The sequence below is a fragment of the Tachypleus tridentatus genome, chromosome 2 (assembly GCF_004210375.1).
Source record: "Tachypleus tridentatus isolate NWPU-2018 chromosome 2, ASM421037v1, whole genome shotgun sequence".
NCBI classification, from domain to species: domain Eukaryota; kingdom Metazoa; phylum Arthropoda; class Merostomata; order Xiphosura; family Limulidae; genus Tachypleus; species Tachypleus tridentatus.
The window spans coordinates 85621226-85649142 of record NC_134826.1 but is presented as its reverse complement, the minus strand read 5'-3'; the positions used below and the strand labels follow the sequence as shown (position 1 = coordinate 85649142).

The following is a 27917-nucleotide window of genomic DNA, read 5'->3' as shown; positions in this document are numbered from 1 at the left end:
AAACTGTGAAGACTACTTGTATTTTATTGTATACCAATCTTATCACTAACATATATACTATACTTACAGCTGCCATATGCGAATGTTAGACTACCATTTCTATGCGTCAGACTCAGTATCCAATTGACTTCTTTCATCTATCAATGAGTCGTCATTACAGTCCGTTACCTTGGCAATGCTATCTATCTCACCATTTTGGTCAGATTAAAAATCAATAGCATTTACATCTTGGTGACATTTAACGTAAAAATTGAGCTTTTACTAAAATACTTAATAAGAAATAAGTGTTGTAATTTATATCAAAATACGTAAATTGAAGTATTTATGAAGAATGTTGTAATTTATTTTAAAATTACTTAAAGAGATGTATTGATGAACAGTATTGTAATTTATACCAAAATACTTAAAGAAAAGTAATAATGATGAATGTTTTAATTTATTTTAAAATACTTAAAGAGAAGTATTGATAAACAATGTTCTAATATATTTTAAAATACTTAAATAGAAGTATTGATGAACTATGCTTTAATTTATTTTAAAATACTTAAAGACAAGTATTGATAAAGAGTGTTGTAATGTACTTAAAAATACTTAAAGAGAAGTGTTGATGAACTATGATTTAATTTATTTTAAAATACTTAAAGACAAGTATTGATAAAAAGTGTTGTAATGTACTTAAAAATACTTAAAGAGAAGTGTTGATGAACTATGCTTTAATTTATTTTAAAATACTTAAAGACAAGTATTGATAAAGAGTGTTGTAATGTACTTAAAAATACTTAAATAGAAGTATTGATGAACAGTGTTGTAATTTATTTTAAAGACTTAAAGAGAAGTACTGATGAACTATGCTGTCATTTATTTTAAAATACTCAAAGTATTGATGAACAGTGTTGTAATGTACTCTAAAATACTAAGAGAGAAGTACTAATGAACAGTGCTGTAATTTATTTTAGAATGCTTAAAGTTTTGGTGAACAGTGTTGTAATGACTGTAAAATACTTAAAGAGAAGTATTGATGAACAGTGTTGCAATATATATTGAATTACTTAAAGAGAAGTATTGATTTGAACAGTGTTGTAATTTGTATTAAAATACTTAAAGAGAAGTATTGATGAACAGTGTTATAATGTACTTTGAAACACTTAAAGAGAAGTATTGATGAACAGTGTTGTAATTTATATAAAAATACGTAAAGTTAAGTACTTATGAAGAATATTGTAATTTATTTTAAAATACTTAAAAAGATGTATTGATGAACAGTGTTGTAATTTATATCAAAATACTTAAAGAAAAGTAATAATGATCAATGTTTTAATTTATTTCAAAATACTTAAAGAGAAGTATTGATGAACAGTGTTGTAATTTATTTTAAAATACTCAAACTATTGATGAACAGTGTTGTAATGTACTGTAAAACACTTAAAGGGAGGTATTGATGAACAGTGTTGCAATATATACTGAATTACTTAAAGAGAAGTATTGATTTGAACAGTGTTGTAATTTATATTAAAATACTAAAGGTGAAGCATCGATAAACAATCTTGTAATTTATTTTAAAATACTTAAAGAGAAGTATTGATGAACAGTGTTGTAATGTACTTTAAAACACTTAAAGAGAAGTATTGATGAGCAGTGTTGTAATTTATATGAAAATACGTAAAGTGAAGTACTTATGAAGAATATTGTAATTTATTTTAAAATACTTAGAGATGTATTGATGAACAGTGTTGTAATTTATATCAAAATACTTAAAAAAAGTAATAATGATCAATGTTTTAATTTATTTTAAAATACTTAAAGAGAAGTATTGATGAACAGTGTTGTAATGTACTTTAAAACACTTAACTAGAAGTAGTGATAAACAGTGTTGTAATTTATTTTAAAACACTTAAAGAGAAGTAGTGATAAACATTGTTGTAATTTATTTTAAAACACTTAAAGAGAAGTAGTGATAAACAGTGTTGTAATTTATTTTAAAATACTCAAAGTATTGATGAACAGTGTTGTAATGTACTTTAAAACACTTAAAGAGAAGTAGTGATAAACAGTGTTGTAATTTATTTTAAAAAACTTAAATAGAAGTATTGATGAAAAATATTGTAACTTATTTTAAAATACTTTAAACGAAGTACTGATGAACATTGTTACGTTTTAGGGGTTGGGAAGAAGCACTCATAATTTGAACTAGTGCTTAGCAACGCTTGTGGTCAGGTTCAGGAGTGCACTTACAAACTTAATGATAATTAAGAGTCCTTAAATACGTATATTTTGCAATTACTGATGGGCTAGAAAATGGGAAATTGAAAATTTCAATAACGGTGAATATTTGCAACAGGATGTGATACTATAGGATTAGTAACATATTATCTTTAGGAGTGATTGTGCTAATCTCTTACTAAAATACACTTTAAAATATTTTGAGCTCTTCACTTCTAAATGTTCAATGTCTAGCAAACTATGTCGTCAGTAGAATTCCACTCAACTTTCTCTGCTGTAGATCACAGTTTAAAAAAAAACGGTTTCTTTTAACACTAACCAGGATTTTTGTATTAATTTAGGTGGTTGAGAATAGTCTGTTAACATATATTTGAAGTTTTACTTGACTTTAATGAGATCTTCGTATACCTTTTACTTGGAAGAATCAACATCAGTTTTTTTTAAAATAAATATTTATTTTGCAGCCTTAATGTTTATTTCTGAGCTCACAAACGATTTGTTTTTATGAGACATTTTGTACAAAAAGGGACAGCAGTTTTGATAGAAAATCTGACAATAATTCACAACATTTACCATATTCAAACAAATACTCAGTATGCAAGATTATTCATGCATCATTTCTATATTAGAAACAAGAACTGAGAAATATATTTGACTGATAGAATATTGACTTGTTGTCTTTAGAAATAGGGAAATTTATGATACAGTATTAACTTACTGTGTTTAGAATAAGATACTTTATGGTACTGTATTGACTTCTTGTATTTAGAATATGATAATTTATAGTACAGGATTGACTTGTACTTAGAACAGGATAATTTATAGCACAGTATTGAATTGTTATATTTAGAATAGTATAACGAATAGCTTATAGTACGGTATTGACTTGTTGTATTTAGAATAGGATAATTTATGGTATAGTGTTGACTTGTTGTATTTATAATAGGATATTTTATAATACAGTATTGACTTGTATTTAGAATAGGATAATTGATAGTACAGTATCGACTTGTATTTTGAATAGGATAACACTATGTAACACAAATTTTATTCCTGGATAGTATGGGTTATTTCTTAATTGCTTATGTTGTAAAAGTACAGAAAATGGCCATTATTCCCTTCAAATATTGCTTTTGTGACCTGGATAATGAAATTTAGAAAATAACCTATTTTCTATGTAAAAACGAGCAAATTTACACATTTTATTTAACATAAGGTCTGAATAAAATAACATATAAATCAAAATTTACATGTATGTATACTAACGTTATACAAAAATGTTTAAAAGTTAGTAGTTTTTCGAGATTTGCGACTGTAATGAAAATCACTTTCACGTATCAGTCCCCAAATATTATCTCGGTATTTGACTTTGTTAGACCAAGATCTCTGAGCAAGTCATTGAAGTCTCTTTGGTTGGGATAGTATGGGTTTCTCTCACCAGCTGTACCTCTGAAATTGTAATCTGGATCTTCAACATCTACCTCCTCTTCTGATCTGCTGCTCTCTTCTGAAGATGGCTGATTTCTCTCTGGCGAAGTGGGTCCAGGGAGCTCAGGGCAATGTGGCACTGGGGAGATGGATAATGGAATATATGATAGCAGATGCATTCTTGCCAGCCCGACGTTTGGAAGGGTCCACCATGCAGAAGTATAAATTGCTTGAGTGGTCAGTGGGTTCACGCCAAATTCTTGAAATAGCGAACTTCATGGCTATCTTTTTCCCTCTGTACCATCGCAGAAGAGCAAAATAAAATTGTTATTATGAAGAATACATTTATTTCATCCACAACTAATGTGTAAGAGGTTCATGCAAAATATTTTATATGTGATATTTTTATACTATTGGAAATTTAAAATAAATTAAAATATATTTAAATTTTAAAAGGCCTAAAATTTGTATAGCATAAAATCTTACTATTCAAGCAAGCAAAAATTGTCCATCTTACCTTCTAGAGTTTTTCTGCAGTGCTCACAAGTAAAATTAGGTGCCCTAGGTTTGTCTTGTTATCTATAAAATAGGTTTCTTTATGAAACAATATTGGTTTATTGTCTGTCGAATGTGTTCCTAAGTCTGTAGAATAGTATAATAATTTTATTTAATTGACCTTAATTCCATTTAGAATTATTGTCAGGCGTTCGGGTTTTATATGTATTATCAATGATTTTTTGTACTCGATTGGCTGGTTTTAACAACATCTCTAAAGCGCGAGCCCTCGAATCAACGAATTGCGATTCCAGCACCCTAACCCTACGCCATTCTAACATTTTCTTCATAGTAAAATAATGGCCTTGTATCTTTACAGCAGAAATAATAGTGACAAATATTAAAAATTTATTGTTTCTGTTTATACACAACTACATAATACTTCTACATTTTCCTCTTTATGAAAATGACCATCCCAGGTTTTTTCTTGAAATCATCAATTGTGAGTTTTCAATGGTAACCTCAGTCATTTTTAGAATAACTGTGCCTAAATACTCCGTATATCTACGTGTTCCCTATGATTGATTTATTAGAGCGTATCGAATTTACTTATTTTTATTGAATGGAACGACCCCTAGTGGCACAGCGGCAGGTCTGCGAACTCCCACCACTAGAAATTTGGTTTCGATAGTCATGGTGGGCAGAATACAAAGTACATTTTGTAACTTTGTGCTTAATTCTAAACAAATAAACAAACTGATTGGATAACATTGAACTTTCTGACTGGTTTGGCTGAAACATATGAAATCTACCAACTGATTAACTTGTTTGCTGACACATTTATAGATAATAACCTCTAACAATACCGGGTTTATTTTTAGATACACAACAAAACGATAAACACATATACACTGCTGGCTAAAATCTTAAAGCTAATGAACTTAAGAAAAAATATGCATTTTGCATTGTTAGAAATACCAAACATGGGACGTAAAAAAATGCACGAAGGTTTTGTTCTCTGATGAGAAAAAATTTAACCTGGATGGTCCAGATGGCTTCCAACGTTACTGGCACGATAAGGATATCCCACCGGAGACACTTTCTGCACGACACAGTGGAGGAGGTTCTATCATGCATGATCTGGGGTGCTCTCTCCTTCCATGAAACAATGGAGCTTCAAGTTATACAGGGGCATCAAACAGCGGCTGGCTACATTGGCATGTTGGATCTTTCAGCAGAACAACGCTGCAATCCACAATGCCCACAGGACAAAGGACTTTTTCATGGCGAATAACGTGATTCTTTTGGACCATCCAGCGTGTTCGCTCAAACAGAACCCCATTGAAAATGTTTGGGGGTGGATGGCAAGTCTATAGAACTGGACGTCACTTCCAAACAGTGCATGATCTTTGTGAAGCCATCTTCACCACTTGGAATAACATTCCAGCCGGCCTTCTGCAAACGCTTATATCGACCATGCCAAAGCGAATGTTTGAAGTGATTCGCAATGACGGCCGTGCAACTCACTACTGAGACTTCTTGTTGGGCATTTCCTACCCTGTTTGGGACTTTTTTTTGGTATAGTTTTAAACTTTTGACCAGCTAGTATTTAGGATAATTTCGTAGCGTTCACAATTTTCTTATTAAATGCTAAAATGTTTTTACTTTTATTTTCTCTTTTCTTACTTTGATCTTTCGAAGCTCTACTCAAATAACGGAAAATGCATAGTTTGTCTTTATGTTTATTGGCATTAAGATTTTGGCCAGCAGTGTATCTTATTATTTCAGTAATTACCTGAAACAGGTAAACCTGATGAGTAGCTTTCTTGGTGATGGTTCAAAATTCAATGTTCACGTTTAAATGTTCTGGAGGTGGATAAATTTGAGGCCGAGAAAGAGAGAGTATCAAATATTTTAGAATTTAATTCTCTGTGGTGTTTTGACCTTTCACTGGCATATCCACATAATATAATTCAAGCAATTCTATGATCCTGCTCATAGACATCTCTTGCAATTCCACTGTCTATTGCGTGTTTCACTGTTATCACTCTTCTGACGTTTTTGACTTAATTGTTTTATGGGCGAGTACCTGGAGTAAATTCATTTCTCTCAAAGCATTACATGGATTCTCTGGGGTGTGTAATGTTAATGTATTCATGATTACAAACTAGTCTTTATAAAATCATGTATGGTAGTAACGCTATTAGTTTTGTTCTTTAAAATCAGACATATCTGCTTAAGACAAGTAATGATGAAACAGGCGTAGAGGCCATATCCGATAGTTATGCTATTACAAATGGGTGTATTCTTAACTTGTTACATATTTAATGAGAATATATTAACTTTTCCACTGCTAATATAAAAGTATATTTTGAGTGTCCTTTTGTTAATACTGTCTGTCGACTGCTAATTAAACATGTTTTGTGCATACTTCGGACAAAATGCTTTATACATTTTGAATATTCATACTACACTACTTTTTAACTCGAAACGTTTATCTGTTACAACGTGTGTATTTCTTCTTAAATGTAGCAGCATTTATTTAACCAACAAAGCTACATGGTTATAATACAGCCATTTGCACAAATTTAATAGGACTATTGGTTCTACCTATTAATAAAACTAGACAGCTCAAATGTCGGATTTTGCACTAAACAGATATGACTATTGACTCTCTCAACTAACAAACCTATATAGCTTTAACTGTTGCAGTTGACATTATTTTAATATGATTAACAGTTTTTTTTGAATTACTGCACTAAGGTGCTACATAACTCGCATTTCAGCTTTACTAAATGTAACAACACTTTTTTAGCTAAGGAAATACAACTTTGCAGGTTTCAACATCTTTTAGCCCAACTCAAACAGTTTTCATTGCCATGTTTTTTGTATTTTTCCCCCACTCCAATGGTTAGTGTTAGCTCGAGAAATGTCAACCGTGTAAGAAAAATTTATTGCGTACTTTGGCTTGCAGAGACCAAGTCAATGACTATGGTACAGAATCCAGAACGGGTAAGAAGTATGGGGGTATGCTAAGGATATCGTGTTTCGCACACACACAAAGAACAAACATCACGGAACCAGGATAACGGACGCGATCACTATTGTCACTATGGACATGTTGCTACGAACATAGACTCAAATCGATTATCGGTTAGATGTGCTCAGAACCTATAATGTTGCACACGTAGAAGTCTACTGAGATATTACTTATATTGTTTCAGTTTAAGCAGGAAAGGTAATTTTGGATCATCCAGTAGTTTACTCAAACTTACATAGTACTATTAAACGTGTCCCTAGATAGATGAATTAGACTGTAACTTACAAAGTAGTATGATAATTTTCAAGTAAATTACCGCACACTTCACAAGTCACTTGATATTTTTACACTTATTATGTTCCTAGAACAAAATCATCTCTTATTTATATGCCAGAAATTCATAAACTAATACATGCTTTTACCACTTTGCACTTAAAATCTGGAGCTTTAATAATTATAGAAGTGATAATAATAAAATGCTTCAATACAATAACGGAGCACGATAATTATTTCATTATTATAACGACATTAGCTGTATAATAAATTACGCCACCTATTTGTCGAACAATATAACCAACATACAGTGAGCATGACAATTCACGTCACCTGTTGTCGAGTGTTATATTTACCCTTCCACAACCTAGTCAAAAATATGACAACTTATTCTTCTTAGTTTTTGAGTGCTGAAATTGCTCAACCACAACCATATTAACTTTTTACAAGTATAACAGTGAACATGAGGTCCGAAGGTACGTGCAGCTCACTGTTTTTAGATAGTTTTTGTATAAGGAAGCAAATATATCGCTGAATTTAAAAAGCTGTGTAGGATTAGCTACTGAACCAAATAAGATAGGGATGGAAGTGGACATACCACTTTATCAGCTATGATCAAGTGAAAATATAAATATAAATAACAAGAAAAAATAAAGTTAGCGTATATTAGTGTAGTTTATACGTTTTCAAATTGTTGTCTTATAACTGCTTTAAAATTTAGTTAATTTGTTATGATTTATGTTTATTTTTTCTCTGTTGTCTTTGTCACTATTCGTGTTTTGTTATATTGTTACGCTGTTTTTAGGGGCGACATACATCTTGTGTTTTTTAACTACCTGTCCTTTGATAGAATGCAACTATTTCACGAAAAATCATTTTTGAGAATCACGTAATAAAACGTTCTTTTAACTAGTGTTTCAACAAATGACTCGACAGGGATTTGTTTCAGAGCAGTTTTGTATGTTACGAATTTTTTTAAGGAAACATTAAATCTAATTTATTTTATTTATTTTTGAATTAGAATTCAGTTATGTCTGTAATAGTTTGTTGGGCCCGGCATGGCCAAGCGCGTTAAGGCGTGCGACTCGTCTTTTGCTCGCCCTTTCAGCCGTGGGGGCGTTAAAATGTGACAGTCAATCACACTATTCGTTGGTAAAAGAGTAGCCCAAGAGTTGGCGGTGGGTGGTGATGACTAGCTGCCTTCCCTCTAGTCTTACACTGCAAAATTAGGGACGACTAGCACAGATAGCCCTCGAGTAGCTTTGTGCGAAATTCCAAAAACAAACGAACAAACAAACAAACAAATAGTTTGTTAGTTTCTTACTCGTTTGCTCAGTCTAGATAAACTAATATTTAGGATTTATTCACTTAAAAAAAACTTTTAGGTTTGGCTTAAAGAAAACCCCTTAATAACTGTATTATTCTTTATTTGTGAAATTAATTTTAGTTTCAGTCTTATGCTTATATTACTGGAAAATACTTCCGTGAAAAGTGTTTACCAAACAGCTTCGAGTATTGGTTTAACTGAATACTCTTCCAGTTACTTCCTGTCCTACCTTCTTTTTCTGAATGTAGCATTGTGCAAGGGTAATTTCGATCAAGTGTTTGAGCATGCTCGCTGGCTAGCAGACTAAAGAAAGACAACAACAGGTTGTAAGCATATTTTGAGGCAATTTAATCGCCAAATATTGTTTCGCTACACTGATTATCTTCCCATTTCTTTTAACCAGTGCATTATCCACCTACTAACTCCTGGAATGTCCTGCTAATTTGAAGGTTAAGTTATACCTATTTTTTATACTTAAAATACCACAAGGTATATCAGAAACATTGTTTTCCGTGAATAGGACTCGCGAGTGCAGGCCACCCGTCTTATTTATAACTTATTGTTTCCAACGTTTTTATGTTCTTCTGTTTTTTCTTCATGATAAAAACCCATGTTTCTTTGACATAAATTTACTTAGATTAGAAAAAAGCAATTTTGTAGGAATGACTTAACTCAAACTACAAATTAAAGATGTCAAGTGCCTTTTACACATTGTTTCAGCTATTCCAAGGATAATTGATCTGAATGATTATCACTAATGGACTACTAGGATATTACGATAATCTTATATCCACTTTACACTCAGTTGCAGCGGTTGTCTTATGGAAATACATTTTTCGACTATCAAAGATGGCTGGTGAATCTAAGTTGTTATAAGCTGAAATGATGGAGGAAATTTCATGTTGCCACAGATATCCAGATCCAGTGAACATGAAATACTGTACATAATAGACTGATAAGTGTTATTATATATTCAATCTACAACAATTCAAGAAACATAGTGGAAATTCCAGTTACAGTAGGTTAACATAACCTCAGGTACACTCTTATCTAGTTTGACTGGCTGATGTTGACTGCCTGAATCCAGAGCATTCGGTTACGTTATATCCTATCAATATGAAATGAAAGGTTTTTCTGTGGTTTTTACATCCAGCATGTGGATACAGTCAACAGCTATGGTGGGCCGCTCACTAATGGTGCTGCAACAGCGATGGTATAGAAGAAGCCTAATTTATTTAGACCTTATTCACAACGTAATATAACCACTAATGTTTTGCAACATAACCACATTTGGAAAAATATTACATGGGGTTAACAGTTTGGAATTCGTGTTGGTCTCTCGCTTAGGACACACTCCATATTCTCCTCAGTCTTAAAGGATCTGGTTTAAAAGTTTTTATTATTATGCAAAGGATCTCGCAAATGACAGATGTGATTTAAGAACTTCCATATAAATATAACTAGACCACAGAACAGAAGATCGCCTGGATATCTAGTTAATGACTGGATTGATAGAGAATATTGAATGTAAGTATTTAGACCAGAAAAAATATCCCACGTAACAAATTTGTAGAATAATTGTACAGTAAGCCCGTACAGTTTCAATGGGAGCACCAGAGATTTAAAATATTTCTTAGAATATAATTTGACAGTCACTGGATACAAGGTGCTTGTCACCACATTATAGCCTGAAAAGTAAATGTGTCCACTTGAGGAGATTATTTAACATCCGGTTGAGTTTTTGTTAAGTTAGAGGAGTTACCAGGTCGAACTGAGATAATTTTGATCAATATCAATTTTGAACAGTGCGGGGTCTGCTTAGAAAATTGAATCTATGATGTCCCACGGAGATAGCTAGAGATTTATATTTCAATCTGAACATACCAGTCTTATGTAATCAGGACATCAAATTCCAGTTATCACAGGAAGTAGAACAGAAAACTATAGAGATCTACATAAAAAAATGAATTGATGGTTATCCATATAAGTGCTCAAGTAGTAAACTGCTTCTGTGATCATGGAAGAACCTGCATTACATGTAAAGGTTTCTGACCAAGTTCAGTATTTTACAGACACATTCTTGTACAGCACAAGCTTAGGGTAAGTTGCTAATACTGATCTATACTCACCGAAATTAGCCAAGGATTATATTGAGAGAAATTGTGTTTGGAATAGTACTTGAAAAAGAAAACCTCAGAGGTGACATCAGTGATTCTGTGGTTTTCTTTCTGATGTCACCTCTGCGTAGGTACTTCATTCACTTGGTGCAGTTAACTCTATGAACATTTAAGGCATCAAATGGAAACCAGTGCAGATTATTTGGATGTTGAACGTCTCCAACAGACGTAAATGCAGCTCATGGTGTGTTCTGACGTTTTCGTTGAACCTGCTATGACATTAGCATATCACCATATAAACACTGAAGGAACCTGCACTATTAATCAGCTGTCTCACCAACCTGTGTGATTTACAAAACATCTGTCGAGGACATGGATAAAGTGAAGAATGTGTAAATGAATAACTTTGCTGTTACACAGTGTGAGATATTTGCCAGTAGGCCTAATAAGGAAAGAACAAAGGTGATCAATAATCTGTGGTTTTTTTTTGTTCAGAATGATTATACTAATAATGGCTTACGAGTTCCAATCAAACTGTAGAGAGAGTGTTATTGACACTCTTAGGGGTGTTAGTTTAGTTCGTTATCAGGATAAGCTGGTTAAAAGAAATTATTCTCAGGCTACATTAATTTCATGTGAAAACGTGCATGAATTTTTTTCTGAAATTTATTTTGTACATCGTGTCAACAACTGCAGAGAAATTTGAAGAATCATCATTCCATGGAATACAGTAACTGTGAGTTTTCTTAGTATATGTCTAACCACAGTCTTCATCTTGTATTTAGGTGGTACAATTCACGGGATTAAACCTAGAGCTGAAATACATACATACAATTTTCTTTATAAAAATACATACATACATACACAAAGTGTTGGAGTTGGCCTACATCCAATACATAAGTGTATACTTGCCACATCAACAGCTATTTGTAGTGAACATTTTCATTATACCTGCATTGTTGCCTGTATTATCTAGAATAGATATAACTTCAGATATATTTTTGACTCTGTGTATGCCCTTCAGTTGTATTAAAACGTGCTGCAGTCAATGAACTTACCCAAGGATACACTGACAGTTGTTGATGGGTTCAGACACTAGTGAACTGGGTATAAACTTCAATCTGTTTCAGATGTGGAGTTATTTGGGAAACACAATCATACATAAAAGTCGTACACTGACTGAGGTGAGTACCTTTGGTCCACAACAAGGAAAGAACTGTTTGCTATTATTCATCTCATCATACACTTTTACCATAATGTGTGTTATGGATATTGATAATCATGGTAGAACATGCTTCCTTATCGTGGCTTATTAGGTTTAGGAAAATAGATCCAGTACTAAGAAAAATTGCATATGAAGGCTGATGAGTTAATTCTCCCAAAAACGTTTGAGAGCATTACCGTTGACCCAACGTCCTAATATTGATAACCATTAAATGAAAGAAGCCACAGTGATGTCATATGATGATCCAAACAATGTTAGATGTAACGATCTTTAGCAGATATTACTAAAGAACAACTGAAAACGTGGAACCTGCAGTGATTCTGTTAGATAAATAGCAGAGTTACGAACACAATCACGACTAAATGAGATCATCAGTAAGATAGGCGTGTCGTGAAGTCAGAGTGGTAATGTAGATGAAGGTGTTTATTACCTTATACTGGAATTTATTTGACTATTACGCTACAAATATGTTGGACACCAAATAAAGCCTTACTCCACATTTAACTTACATTTTCAAAGTCAAAGTGTAATGCAGAGAGGAGGTGCAGACTTTTGATTATATTCATCCCTCAGCACAAGAGCCAAACATATCATTACACGCCGAATTAATAAACTATAGATTGTCCTGGACGTTATTGGACTTTTTCCACAGACAGACCTTGTATAATTTGCTATCAAATGTTTTATCAGTTGAGCCAAATACGTTTGTCTTAGTTAATCCTATGGCTCAAATAGTTACATATTTACTGTCGGAACACTATGCAAGAATAAATGGATGCATGGATAGCTGAGTGAACTTTAAGAGCTTCAAAAATATGTGAGATATTGTTAGTAGTGAAGGCTTCATAATATCATCCATTGACAATACGTATGTTGAACGCATGTTTACATATTTTTAAGCTCTTAGAAGATAGAATAAATTGACCATTTCTTGTCCTTGTGAGGACTTATCGGAATATCAAACAACAGTTAACAAGCTATTTACCACACGTCTGTTAATATTTAACTAAGAAACTGTAGATACAATGGGCAATCCTTTGCTGAAAACAATAGATTCCCAATTTCAACAACAATATGTGAAGTAGTTATGATTAATCATGGTTGATGAACTCAAGATATTTTGTAACCATTTATGAAAGAAGAACCACTGCAGGGTGATTAGGTACATATTTACCTCTCACATGGTACACACTCAGCTCCAGGTGAGTATATTCTATTCTAATTATCTATGAACTAAATAATCTGAACAATAAATGTCAATGGTATCATAACGTAAGTTGAAATCTACATTGGATATGACTGTATATTGTGACAGTTCTAGCAGCTCTCTGACTGGACATAGGAGTATAGAATGAAGATTAGTTGTTGGATAATACTGAGGAATACTTAGCCTTTTTTAACCCAAGACTTTTCCTTAACCACACAGCTTGTAACTGCAAACTCTAAGCATCTGTGCAGAATTAGATGAAGATGTCGATCCATGCATTAGAATTGGACACGACCAGCATGTAGTGGCCACTGTCCCAGTGGAATATTAAACATACTCTAATTATTGATAACATACATGACTTCTCACCTAAAAAGAACGTACTTGAGTAGCTGCAAGGATGGAACTATCATTTGGAGTTTCACATATTTTAGCTGGAACCATCAAACGTGCTTCTCATAGGATTTTGTTACTAGTCTAGAAATGGTTATTTAAGGCCTTACATGTGCGTGCATTTTACCATGCTCACCTTCGACTGTATAATTAGTACCCCCGTAGAGAAGCGGTAGGTTTATGGATTTACAATCCTACAATCCGAGGCTCGATTCCTAACACTGGACACAGCAAACAGCCTAATGTGACTTTGTTCTAAAACAAATAAATTTTATTACTTGAGAATACGTATTTATAGATTATAGAACAAATTATCTATTTGTTCATTATTTACAAATTGCAGTTTAGGGATCTTATTTTGTGTATTGTTTCCATAGGTTTCTAGAATGTATTTACTGGAATATTTGCGTTTATATATTTGTATACATTTTTTAAACTTTGTTAACATTTATATATATATTATGGAGGCGCAGCACGGCCAGGTGGATAGGGCGTTAGACTCGAAATCTGAGGGTCGTGCGTTCTAATCCCCGTCATACCAAACATGCTCGCCCTTTTAGTCATGGGAGCCTTATAATGTAACGCTGAATCTTTTCGTTGGTAAAAGAGTAGCCCAAGATATGCCTTTCGTCTAGTTTTACACTGCTAAGGTAGGGACGACAAGCATACATATCCCTGGTGTAGCTTTAAAACAAACAAACGAACAAATATGTAATATGTATTTTCTTCATACTGGGTTGACTGATGTTGCTGCTTTAGAACAAAGCCACGGTGTGTCTACCGCAAGGATTCGAACCCCGAATTTTAATGTTGCAAGTCTGTAAGCTTACCGTTTCCCCACCGAGGGACTGGAGTGGCTGAACAATAGTGTTAAAGTGCTAACACACACACACATTTTATATTTTGTAAACAGGTAAAAGAATATAATTTTTATTAGCTAGTGGACTTTTTTTGGTATAAAGTATACACTATAGTTTCATTTTACTAATTCGTGCATTAACTAAGAACTGTGTATTCGATGTAACATTGGTTCTAGATAATGCACAGCTGAATTTTATTGCATCTTAAAATGGCAAATGATTCGTTTTGCTGTACCGTATGGGTATGTGGATAATCATTGCAATTCGTGAGTAGATATATCTTAATCTTTACTAAAGCAGATAAGATAAAATTAATTAGAATTTCTGTTACACCTGGAAAAAAAAACATGAGATAAGTTAGAGCAGTAATCACTTGTCTATTCAGTGCTTGAATTTAAAGCTACTCATATTGTCCAAGCATCTCAAAGGATAGAGATATGTTTAATGGCATCCATCCTCCAGGGGATACACATATCGTATGGCATTTGTTGTCGATTTGAGCACACTACTAAATTAGTATATGTATGAGATGACATCTGGGTATATATAACAGACATAAGAGGTGAATATGATTTGTCTTCAAAGTCTGTTAGTGTAAGCAGTAATACTCTTCGACAGAGGTAAAAATAAGGAAAGTCCACTCTATGGATGTGGGGAGTAGAAACACTTATGTATTAGGTGGCTTCTATTATGACTTGATTGCAAAGATCAATGGCTGAACAAAACGAACACATTTTAATAATTTTAGAAACGAAGCCAAGGCTGGAAAGTTTAATTCCCATAAACCTGTGAGGTATAAAACAGGAGAACAACCATGATGCACTGATATCCTTGCATGTTAAGATCTGGACATGATATCCTTACACGTTAAGTTCTGGGAACTGATGCCCCACTTGAAGTGCTGGGCACTGATATCCTTGCATGTTATGTTCTGGGCACTGATATCCTTGCATGTTACGTTCTAGATACACATTCTTGCATGTTGAGCAAATCTCCAGTCGAAATAGAAGACAGAACTTCTGTTTGAGAACTCTCAAGAGGACAAGGTGGAAAGTGTCAGACCAAGACAGTACACTAGTCAGAGGTCTAACCTTACTGGAGGAGGAAGGTTTAGGTAAGCTGGATAGTGACAAACAAACTACAATCGTTAGGATTTCCAATAAGTTCGAGTTATATTGGATTCGTTTAGTAGTGACATTTAAGAACTATTTCAGTGGTTTCAGGATCCTTTAAAGTGACAGTCTTTCCACTGCATTTAAATAAGTTTATTGTAAGTTTTGGTGTGTTCATTTCATTGTGACTATACCACGTGATAATGTTATTTCATATACGATTAACCACACAATTGTTTTTTTTTTAATCTACCGTACCTCCTATATAATACATAATATTTTTCTGGTTATTATAATTAACATGCATCATGCCAACTTCGAGATACTTTTATGAACTTGATTTGGGACAGGGACTACATATTTTTCTAAGCATGGTATTTATGAAGACTTTTTCTAGACTAGGAATTTAGGACTAATATTTCAGTCAAAGGTAAAGTTTTTGTTTATCTATGTTTGTATTTTGATTATATTGTTTTACTCCCCATGGTGAAGAGTATGTAGAAACACTGTAAGGTAGCTTTAGGCTAAAACAGACAACATTCACGTACATAGAAATCAACTATATTTAACTGTTTGTAATATGTATTTCTGTGTTTCTGCCCAATGTATTTAATTTTGTTTAAATTCTACTACGCTACATGTAAAAACTGTAAGTTGGATAAGGTAATTCGATTTTGTGGGGATATTTTGTACGACTGTGTTAGACTTAATGTTGTATTTTACGGCAGCGTATTTTCTGTTCATGTATTTGTTATTATTTGTACTAAATTTTGTGTTTCTGCTAGGTTCAGTGATTCTGTTTTAAGACAATGATTCAGACGATCATGTAGGTATGCGTGAAACTAGCTGGTTAATTAATTTTAATTTCTAACTCGCCTTACGATAAACTGAAGATAATGAGGGAATGATGAACTGTAGTATTCTTAACGCGACACCTACCATTTTGTAACTTAATTAACCACTTAAAACCAGTGCCTTATGAATGTTGTACTTTTCTCGTTACTACCAATTTTATACTATTTCTCTAGTCCTCTGTTCAGCCAAGTGAAGAATCTCAAGTATTTGTGCAGCCGAGTTGAATCATTGTATCTTGTTTCTTTCTCTTCCTCTAAATGTAACATTTGGTATGTATATGATCAGCTTACGAACAACAAGCTAACAATAGTAGTTCACAAACTATCGATTGCTTAATTAGAAAGATATATTAAACAAATTCTTGATTGCTTAGTGAGAAATATATACTTAACCAATTGTTGACTGCTTAGTAAAGAACAATAGTATTTCACAAATTGTCGATTGGTTAGTTACGAACAATAGCATCACACAAACTGCCGATTGGATAGTATTTCACAAATTGTCGATTGGTTAGTTACGAACAATAGCATCACAAAAACTGCCGATTGGTTAGTATTTCACAAATTGTCGATTGGTTAGTTATGATCAATAGTATCACACAAACTGCCGATTGGTTAGTATTTTACAAATCCTCGATTTCTTAGTTATGATCAACATTATTTCACAAATCCTCGATTTCTTAGTTATGATCAACAGTATTTCACAAATACTCGATTTCTTAGTTATCATCAACAATATTTCACAAATCCTCGATTTTATAGTTATGCACAATAGTATATCACACATTGTCGATTTCTTAGTTATGCACATTAGTATCTCGCACATTGTCGATTTCTTAGTTACCATCAACAATATTTCATAAATCCTCGATTTTTTAGTTATGCACAATAGTATCTCGCACATTGTCGATTTCTTAGTTACGCACAATAGTATCTCGCACATTGTAGATTTCTTAGTTACGCACAATAGTATCTCACACATTGTCGATTTCTTAGTTATGCACAATAGTATCTCACACATTGTCGATTTCTTAGTTACGCACAATAGTATCTCACACATTGTCGATTTCTTAGTTACGCACAATAGCATTTCTCACATTGTCGATTTCTTGTTTATGCACAATAGTATCTCACACATTGTCGATTTCTTAGTGATGCACAATAGTAAATCACGCATTGTCGATTTCTTAGTTATCATCAACAATATTTCACAAATCCTCGATTTTTTAGTTACGCACAATAATATCTCGCACATTGTAGATTTCTTAGTTACGCACAATAGTATCTCTCACATTGTCGATTTCTTAGTTACGCACAATAGTATCTCACACATTGTCGATTTCTTAGTTACGCACAATAATTTCTCACACATTGTCGATTTCTTAATTACGCACAATAGTATCTCGCACATTGTCGATTTCTTGGTTATGCAGAATAGTATTTCACACATTGTCGATTTCTTAGTTATGCACAATAGTATATCACACATTGTCGATTTCTTAGTTATCATCAACAATATTTCACAAATCCTCGATTTTTTAGTTATACACAATAGTATCTCGCACATTGTCGATTTCTTAGTTACGCACAATAGTATCCCACACATTGTCGATTTCTTAGTAATGCACAATAGTATCCCACACACTGTCGATTTCTTAGTTATGCACAATAGTATCTCTCACATTGTCGATTTCTTAGTTATCATCAACAATATTTCACAAATCCTCGATTTTTTAGTTATGAACAATAGTATCTCGCACATTGTCGATTTCTAAGTTACGCACAATAGTATCTCGCACATTGTCGATTTCTTAGTTACGCACAATAGTATCTCGCACATTGTCGATTTCTTAGTTACGCACAATAGTATCTCTCACATTGTCGATTTCTTAGTTATGCACAATAGTATCTCTCACATTGTCGATTTCTTAGTTATGCACAATAGTATATCACACATTGTCGATTTCTTAGTTATCATCAATAATATTTACAAATCCTCATTTTTAGTTATGCACAATAGTATCTCACACATTGTCGATTTCTTAGTTATGCACATTAGTATCTCGCACATTGTCGATTTCTTAGTTACGCACAATAGTATCTCACACATTGTCGATTTCTTAGTTATGCACAATAGTATATCACACATTGTCGATTTCTTAGTTATGCACAATAGTATCTCTCATATTGCCGATTTCTTAGTTATGCACAATAGAATCTCTCACATTGTCGATTTCTTAGTTATCATCAACAATATTTCAGAAATCCTCGATTTTTTAGTTATGCACAATAGTATCTCGCACATTGTCGATTTCTAAGTTACGCACAATAGTATCTCGCACATTGTCGATTTCTAAGTTACGCACAATAGTATCTCTCACATTGTCGATTTCTTATTTACGCACTATAGTATCTCACACATTGTCGATTTCTTAGTTATGCACAATACTATCTTGCACATTGTCGATTTCTTAGTTATGCACAATAGTATCTCGCACATTGTCGATTTCTTAGTTATGCACAATAGTATCTCTCACATTGTCGATTTCTTAGTTATCATCAACAATATTTCATAAATCCTCGATTTTTAGTTATGCACAATTGTATCTCGCACACTGTCAATTTCATAGTTACGCATAATAGTATCTCGCACATTGTCAATTTCTTAGTTACGCATAATACTATCTCACACATTGTCGATTTCTTAGTTACGCACAATAGTATCTCGCACATTGTCGATTTCTTAGTTACGCACAATAGTATTTCGCACATTGTATATTTCTTAGTTACGCACAATAGTATCTCTCACACTGTTGATTTCTTAGTTATGCACAATAGTATCCCACACATTGTCGATTTCTTAGTTATGCACAATAGTATCTCGCACATTGTCGATTTCTTAGTTATCATTAACAATATTTCACAAATCCTCGATTTTTTAGTTATACACAATAGTATCTCGCACATTGTCAATTTCTTAGTTACGCATAATAGTATCTCGCACATTGTCGATTTCTTAGTTACGCACAATAGTATCTCACACATTGTCGATTTCTTAGTTATGCACAATAGTATCTCTCACATTGTCGATTTCTTAGTTATGCACAATAGTATCTCGCACATTGTCGATTTCTTAGTTATGCACAATAGTATCTCGCACATTGTCAATTTCTTAGTTACGCACAATAGTATCTCGCACACTGTAGATTTCTTAATTATGCACAATAGCATCTCACACATTATCGATTTCTTAGTTATGCATAATAGTATATCACACATTGTCGATTTCTTAGTTATCATCAACAATATTTCACAATTACTCGATTTTTTAGTTATGCACAATAGTATCTCGCAAATTGTCGATTTCTTAGTTACGCACAATAGTATCTCGCACATTGTAGATTTCTTAGTTACGCACAATAGTATCTCTCACATTGTATGTTATGCTTATCATTGTCGATTTCTTAGTTACGCACAATAGTATCTCATTGTCGATTTCTTAGTTATCATCAACAATATTTCATTGTCGATTTCTTAGTTACGCACAATAGTATCTCGCACATTGTCGATTTCTTAGTTACGCACAATAGTATCTCTCACATTGTCGATTTCTTGGTTATGCACAATAGTATCTCACACATTGTCGATTTCTTAGTTATGCACAATAGTATCTCACACATTGTCGATTTCTTAGTTATCATCAACAATATTTCACAAATCCTCGATTTCTTAGTTATGCACAATAGTATCTCGCACATTGTCGATTTCTTAGTTACGCACAATAGTATCTCTCACATTGTCGATTTCTTAGTTACGCACAATAGTATCTCGCACATTGTAGATTTCTTAGTTACGCACAATAGTATCTCTCACATTGTCGATTTCTTAGTTATGCACAATAGTATCTCACACATTGTCGATTTCTTAGTTATGCACAATAGTATATCACACATTGTCGATTTCTTAGTTATCATTAACAATATTTACAAATCCTCGATTTTTCGAGTTATGCACAATAGTATCTCGCACATTGTCGATTTCTTAGTTACGCACAATAGTATCTCGCACATTGTCGATTTCTTAGTTACGCACAATAGTATCTCTCACATTGTCGATTTCTTAGTTATGCACAATAGTATCTCTTAGTTATGCACACATTTTCTCGATTTCTTTCTTGGTTAGTTATGCACAATAGTATCTTTCACATTATCTCACATCGATTTCACAAATCCTCGATTTCTTAGTTATGCACAATAGTATCTCGCACATTGTCGATTTCTTAGTTATCATCAACAATATTTCAGTTTTTTATTATGCACAATAGTATCTCGCACATTGTCGATTTCTTAGTTACGCACAATAGTATCTCACACATTGTCGATTTCTTAGTTATGCACAATAGTATCTCTCACATTGTCGATTTCTTAGTTACGCACAATAGTATCTCGCACATTGTCGATTTCTTAGTTATGCACAATAGTATCTCTCACATTGTCGATTTCTTAGTTATGCACAATAGTATCTCTCACATTGTCGATTTCTTAGTTATGCACAATAGTATTTCGCACATTGTCGATTTCTCAGTTATGCACAATAGTATCTCGCACATTGTCGATTTCTTAGTTACGCACACATTGTAGTTTCTTAGTCTCACACATTGTCGATTTCTTAGTTACGCACAATAGTATCTCGCACATTGTCGATTTCTTAGTTATGCACAATAGTATCTCACACATTGTCGATTTCTTAGTTATGCACAATAGTATATCACACATTGTCGATTTCTTAGTTATCATCTCGCAACAATATTTACAAATATCTCGATTTTTTCTTAGTTATGCACAATAGTATCTCGCACATTGTCGATTTCTTAGTTATGCACAATTATCTCACAGTTGTCGCACAATAGTATCTCACATTGTCGATTTCTTAGTTATCATCTCGCACATTGTCGATTTCTTATTTCACAAATACTCGATTTTTTAGTTATGCACAATAGTATCTCTCACATTGTCGATTTCTTAGTTATGCACAATAGTATCTCACACATTGTCGATTTCTTTAGTTATGCACAATAGTATCTCTCACATTGTCGATTTCTTAGTTATGCACAATAGTATCTCTCACATTGTCGATTTCTTAGTTATCATCAACAATATTTCACAAATTGTCGATTTTTTAGTTACACAATAGTATCTCGCACATTGTCGATTTCTTAGTTATGCACAATAGTATCTCACACATTGTCGATTTCTTAGTTATCATCAACAATATTTCACAAATCACATTGTCGATTTCTTATTTACGCACTATAGTATCTCACACATTGTCGATCGATTTTTTCTTAGTTAGTTATGCACAATAGTATTTCTCGCACATTGTCGATTTCTTAGTTACGCACAATAGTATCTCGCACATTGTCGATTTCTTAGTTACGCACAATAGTATCTCTCACATTGTCGATTTCTTAGTTACGCACAATAGTATCTCACACATTGTCGATTTCTTAGTTATGCACAATAGTATCTCAACACATTGTCGATTTCTTAGTTATGCACAATAGTATCTCGCACATTGTCGATTTCTTAGTTACGCACAATAGTATCTCTTTCATTGTCGATTTCTTAGTTACGCACAATAGTATTTCTCGCACAATAGTATCTCACACATTGTCGATTTCTTAGTTACGCACAATAGTATCTCGCACATTGTCGATTTCTTAGTTACGCACAATAGTATCTCTAGTATCTCTCACATTGTCGATTTCTTAGTTATGCACAATAGTATCTCACACATTGTCGATTTCTTAGTTATGCACAATAGTAAATCTCTCATTGTCGATTTCTTATTGCACAATAGATTTCTTGTCGTTATTATCAACAATATTTCACAAATTGTCGATTTCTTAGTTATGCACAATAGTATCTCGCACATTGTCGATTTCTTAGTTACGCACAATAGTATCTCTCACATTGTCGATTTCTTAGTTACGCACAATAGTATCTCGCACATTGTCGATTTCTTAGTTACACAATAGCACAATAGTATCTCAATAGTATCACATTGTCGATTTCTTAGTTATGCACAATAGTATCTCGCACATTGTCGATTTCTTAGTTATGCACAATAGTATCTCACACATTGTCGATTTCTTAGTTATCATAGTAACAATATTTACAAATCCTCGATTTTTTCATCAACAATATTTCACACATTGTGTTAGTTATGCACAATAGTATCTCGCACATTGTCGATTTCTTAGTTACGCACAATAGTATCTCGCACATTGTAGATTTCTTAGTTACGCACAATAGTATCTCTCATATTCTCGATTTCTTAGTTATGCACAATAGTATCCCACACATTGTCGATTTCTTAGTTATGCACAATAGTATCTCTCACATTGCCGATTTCTTAGTTATGCACAATAGTATCTCGCACATTGTCGATTTCTTAGTTATGCACAATAGTATCTCGCACATTGTCGATTTCTTAGTTACGCACTATAGTATCTCACACATTGTCGATTTCTTAGTTATGCACAATAGTATCTCTCACATTGTCGATCTCTTAGTTACGCACAATAGTATCTCGCACATTGTAGATTTCTTAGTTACGCACAATAGTATCTCTCACATTGTCGATTTCTTAGTTATGCACAATAGTATCTCCCACATTGTCGATTTCTTAGTTATGCACAATAGTATCTCGCACATTGTCGATTTCTCAGTTATGCACAATAGTATCTCGCACATTGTCAATTTCTTAGTTACGCATAATAGTATCTCACACATTGTCGATTTCTTAGTTACGCACAATAGTATCTCGCACACTGTAGATTTCTTAATTATGCACAATAGCATCTCACACATTGTCGATTTCTTAGTTATGCACAATAGTATCTCACACATTGTCGATTTCTTAGTTAGTTATCATTAACAATATTTACAAATTGTCGATTTTTTAGTTATGCACAATAGTATCTCGCACATTGTCGATTTCTTAGTTACGCACAATAGTATCTCTCACATTGTCGATTTCTTAGTTATCATCAACAATATTTCACAAATCCTCGATTTTTTAGTTATTGTCACAATAGTATCTCACACATTGTCGATTTCTTAGTTATGCACAATAGTATCTCACACATTGTCGATTTCTTAGTTACGCACAATGCACAATAGTATCTCTCACATTGTCGATTTCTTAGTTGTATCTCTCATTTCGATTTCTTAGTTATGCACAATAGTATTTCAGTTACGCATATTTCGATTTCTTAGTTATGCACAATAGTATCAAATCAATAGTATTTCACATTGTCGATTTTTTAGTTATGCACAATAGTATCTCGCACATTGTCGATTTCTTAGTTATGCACAATAGTATCTCACATTGTCGATTTCTTAGTTATCATCAACAATATTTCACAAATTGTCGATTTTTTAGTTATGCACAATAGTATCTCGCACATTGTCGATTTCTTAGTTACGCACAATAGTATCTCGCACATTGTCGATTTCTTAGTTACGCACAATAGTATCTCTCACATTGTCGATTTCTTAGTTACGCACAATAGTATCTCACACATTGTCGATTTCTTAGTTATGCACAATACTATCTTGCACATTGTCGATTTCTTAGTTATGCACAATAGTATCTCGCACATTGTCGATTTCTTAGTTACGCACAATAGTATCTCGCACATTGTCGATTTCTTAGTTATGCACAATAGTATCTCACACATTGTCGATTTCTTAGTTATCATCAACAATATTTCACAAATCGTCGATTTTTTAGTTATGCACAATAGTATCTCGCACATTGTCGATTTCTTAGTTACGCACAATAGTATCTCGCACATTGTCGATTTCTTAGTTATGCACAATAGTATCTCACACACATTGTCGATTTCTTAGTTATGCACAATAGTATCTCTCACATTGTCGATTTCTTAGTTATCATCAACAATATTTCACAAATCCTCGATTTTTTAGTTATGCACAATAGTATCTCGCACATTGTCGATTTCTTAGTTACGCACAATAGTATCTCGCACATTGTCGATTTCTTAGTTACGCACAATAGTATCTCTCACATTGTCGATTTCTTAGTTACGCACAATAGTATCTCGCACATTGTCTCCCACATTGATTTCTTAGTTACGCACAATAGTATCTCTCACATTGTCGATTTCTTAGTTATGCACAATAGTATCTCACACATTGTCGATTTCTTAGTTATGCACAATAGTATATCACACATTGTCGATTTCTTAGTTATGCACAATAGTATTTCTCACAATAGTATCTCTCACATTGCCGATTTCTTAGTTATGCACAATAGTATCTCTCACATTGTCGATTTCTTAGTTATCATCAACAATATTTCACAAATCCTCGATTTTTTAGTTATGCACAATAGTATCTCGCACATTGTCGATTTCTTAGTTACGCACAATAGTATCTCTCACATTGTCGATTTCTTAGTTACGCACTATAGTATCTCACACATTGTCGATTTCTTAGTTATGCACAATACTATCTTGCACATTGTCGATTTCTTAGTTATGCACAATAGTATCTCGCACATTGTCGATTTCTTAGTTATGCACAATAGTATCTCTCACATTGTCGATTTCTTAGTTATCATCAACAATATTTCACAAATCCTCGATTTTTTAGTTATGCACAATAGTATCTCGCACATTGTCGATTTCTTAGTTACGCACAATAGTATCTCGCACATTGTCGATTTCTTAGTTACGCACAATAGTATCTCTCACATTGTCGATTTCTTAGTTATGCACAATAGTATCTCACATTGTCGATTTCTTAGTTATGCACAATAGTATCTCACACATTGTCGATTTCTTAGTTATGCACAATAGTATCTCTCACATTGTCGATTTCTTAGTTATGCACAATAGTATCTCTCACATTGTCGATTTCTTAGTTTTTTAGTTATGCACAATAGTATCTCGCACATTGTCGATTTCTTAGTTATTACGCACAATAGTATCTCTCACATTGTCGATTTCTTAGTTATGCACAATAGTATCTCGCACATTGTCGATTTCTTAGTTATGCACAATAGTATCTCGCACATTGTCGATTTCTTAGTTACGCACAATAGTATCTCACACATTGTCGATTTCTTAGTTATGCACAATAGTTATCATCAATCTCACACATTGTCGATTTCTTAGTTATGCACAATAGTATCTCGCACATTGTCGATTTCTTAGTTATGCACAATAGTATCTCACACATTGTCGATTTCTTAGTTACGCACAATAGTATCTCTCATTGTCGATTTCTTAGTTACGCACAATAGTATTTATGCAAATAGTATTTCGCACATTGTCGATTTCTTAGTTATGCACAATAGTATCTCACATTGTCACATTGTCGATTTCTTAGTTACACATTGTCGATTTCTTAGTTATGCACAATAGTATCTCACACATTGTCGATTTCTTAGTTATCATCAACAATATTTCACAAATCCTCGATTTTTTAGTTATGCACAATAGATTTTGTCGATTTCTTAGTTACGCACAATAGTATCTCGCACATTGTCGATTTCTTAGTTAGTTATGCACAATAGTATCTCTACACATTGTCGATTTCAGTTATCATTGTCGATTTTTAGTTATGCACAATAGTATCTCGCACATTGTCGATTTCTTAGTTACGCACAATAGTATCTCTCACATTGTCGATTTCTTAGTTACGCACAATAGTATCTCTTACATTGTCGATTTCTTAGTTATGCACAATAGTATCTCTCACATTGTCGATTTCTTAGTTATGCACAATAGTATCTCGCACATTGTCGATTTCTTAGTTATGCACAATAGTATCTCTCACATTGTCGATTTCTTAGTTACGCACAATAGTATCTCGCACATTGTCGATTTCTTTAGTTATGCACATATATCTCGCACATTGTCGATTTCTTAGTTATGCACAATAGTATCTCTTGTCGATATTTCACATTGTCGATTTCTTAGTTATGCACAATAGTATCTCGCACATTGTCGATTTCTTAGTTACGCACAATGCACATTGTCGATTTCTTAGTTACGCACAATAGTATCTCTCACACATTTCAGTTATGCACAATAGTATCGTCGATTTCTTAGTTATGCACAATAGTATCTCAATTGTCATTTCTTAGTTACGCATAGTATCTCACACATTGTCGATTTCTTAGTTATGCAATATCTCACACATTGTCGATTTCTTAGTTATGCACAATAGTATCTCTCGCACATTGTCGATTTCTTAGTTAGTTATTTCACAATTGTCGATTTTTTAGTTATGCACAATAGTATCTCTCACATTGTCATTTCTTAGTTACGCACAATAGTATCTCGCACATTGTCGATTTCTTAGTTACGCACAATAGTATCTCTCACATTGTCGATTTCTTAGTTACGCACAATAGTATCTCTCACATTGTCGATTTCTTAGTTACGCACAATAGTATCTCTCACATTGTCGATTTCTTAGTTACGCACAATAGTATCTCTCACATTGTCGATTTCTTAGTTACGCACAATAGTATCTCACACATTGTCGATTTCTTAGTTATGCACAATAGTATATCATTGTCATTTCTTATTATCATCATTTCTTCGATTTTTTAGTTATGCACAATAGTATCTCACACATTGTCGATTTCTTAGTTATGCACAACAGTATCTCACACATTGTCGATTTCTTAGTTACGCACAATAGTATCTCTCACATTGTCGATTTCTTAGTTATTAGTATCTCACACATTGTCGATTTCTTAGTTATGCACAATAGTATCTCGCACATTGTCGATTTCTTAGTTATGCACAATAGTATCTCTCACATTGTCGATTTCTTAGTTATCATCAACAATATTTCACAAATCCTCGATTTTTTAGTTATGCACAATAGTATCTCGCACATTGTCGATTTCTTAGTTACGCACAATAGTATCTCTCACATTGTCGATTTCTTAGTTATGCACAATAGTATCTCTCACATTGTCGATTTCTTAGTTACGCACAATAGTATCTCACACATTGTCGATTTCTTAGTTATGCACAATAGTATCTCGCACATTGTCGATTTCTTAGTTACAATAGTATCTCGCACATTGTCGCACAATAGTATCTCGCACATTGTCGATTTCTTAGTTACGCACAATAGTATCTCTCACATTGTCGATTTCTTAGTTACGCACAATAGTATCTCACATTGTCGATTTCTTAGTTACGCACAATAGTTCTTCGATTTCTTAGTTATGCACAATAGTATCTTGTTATGCACAATTATCTCGCACATTTCTTTCTTAGTTATGCACAATAGTATCTCGCACATTGTCGATTT

General features: G+C 33.2%; 1 pseudogene across 1 annotated transcript in view; it reads left to right on the top strand.

The window, feature by feature from the left end:
* Window positions 1–7804: 7804 nt before the first annotated feature.
* Window positions 7805–27917, top strand: part of LOC143244404 (uncharacterized) — a 298731-nt pseudogene continuing 278618 nt past the window's right edge. The window contains exon 1 of the transcript XR_013025052.1: window positions 7805–7932. The product of XR_013025052.1 is annotated as an uncharacterized LOC143244404 (transcript). The remainder of the gene's footprint in view (window positions 7933–27917) is intronic.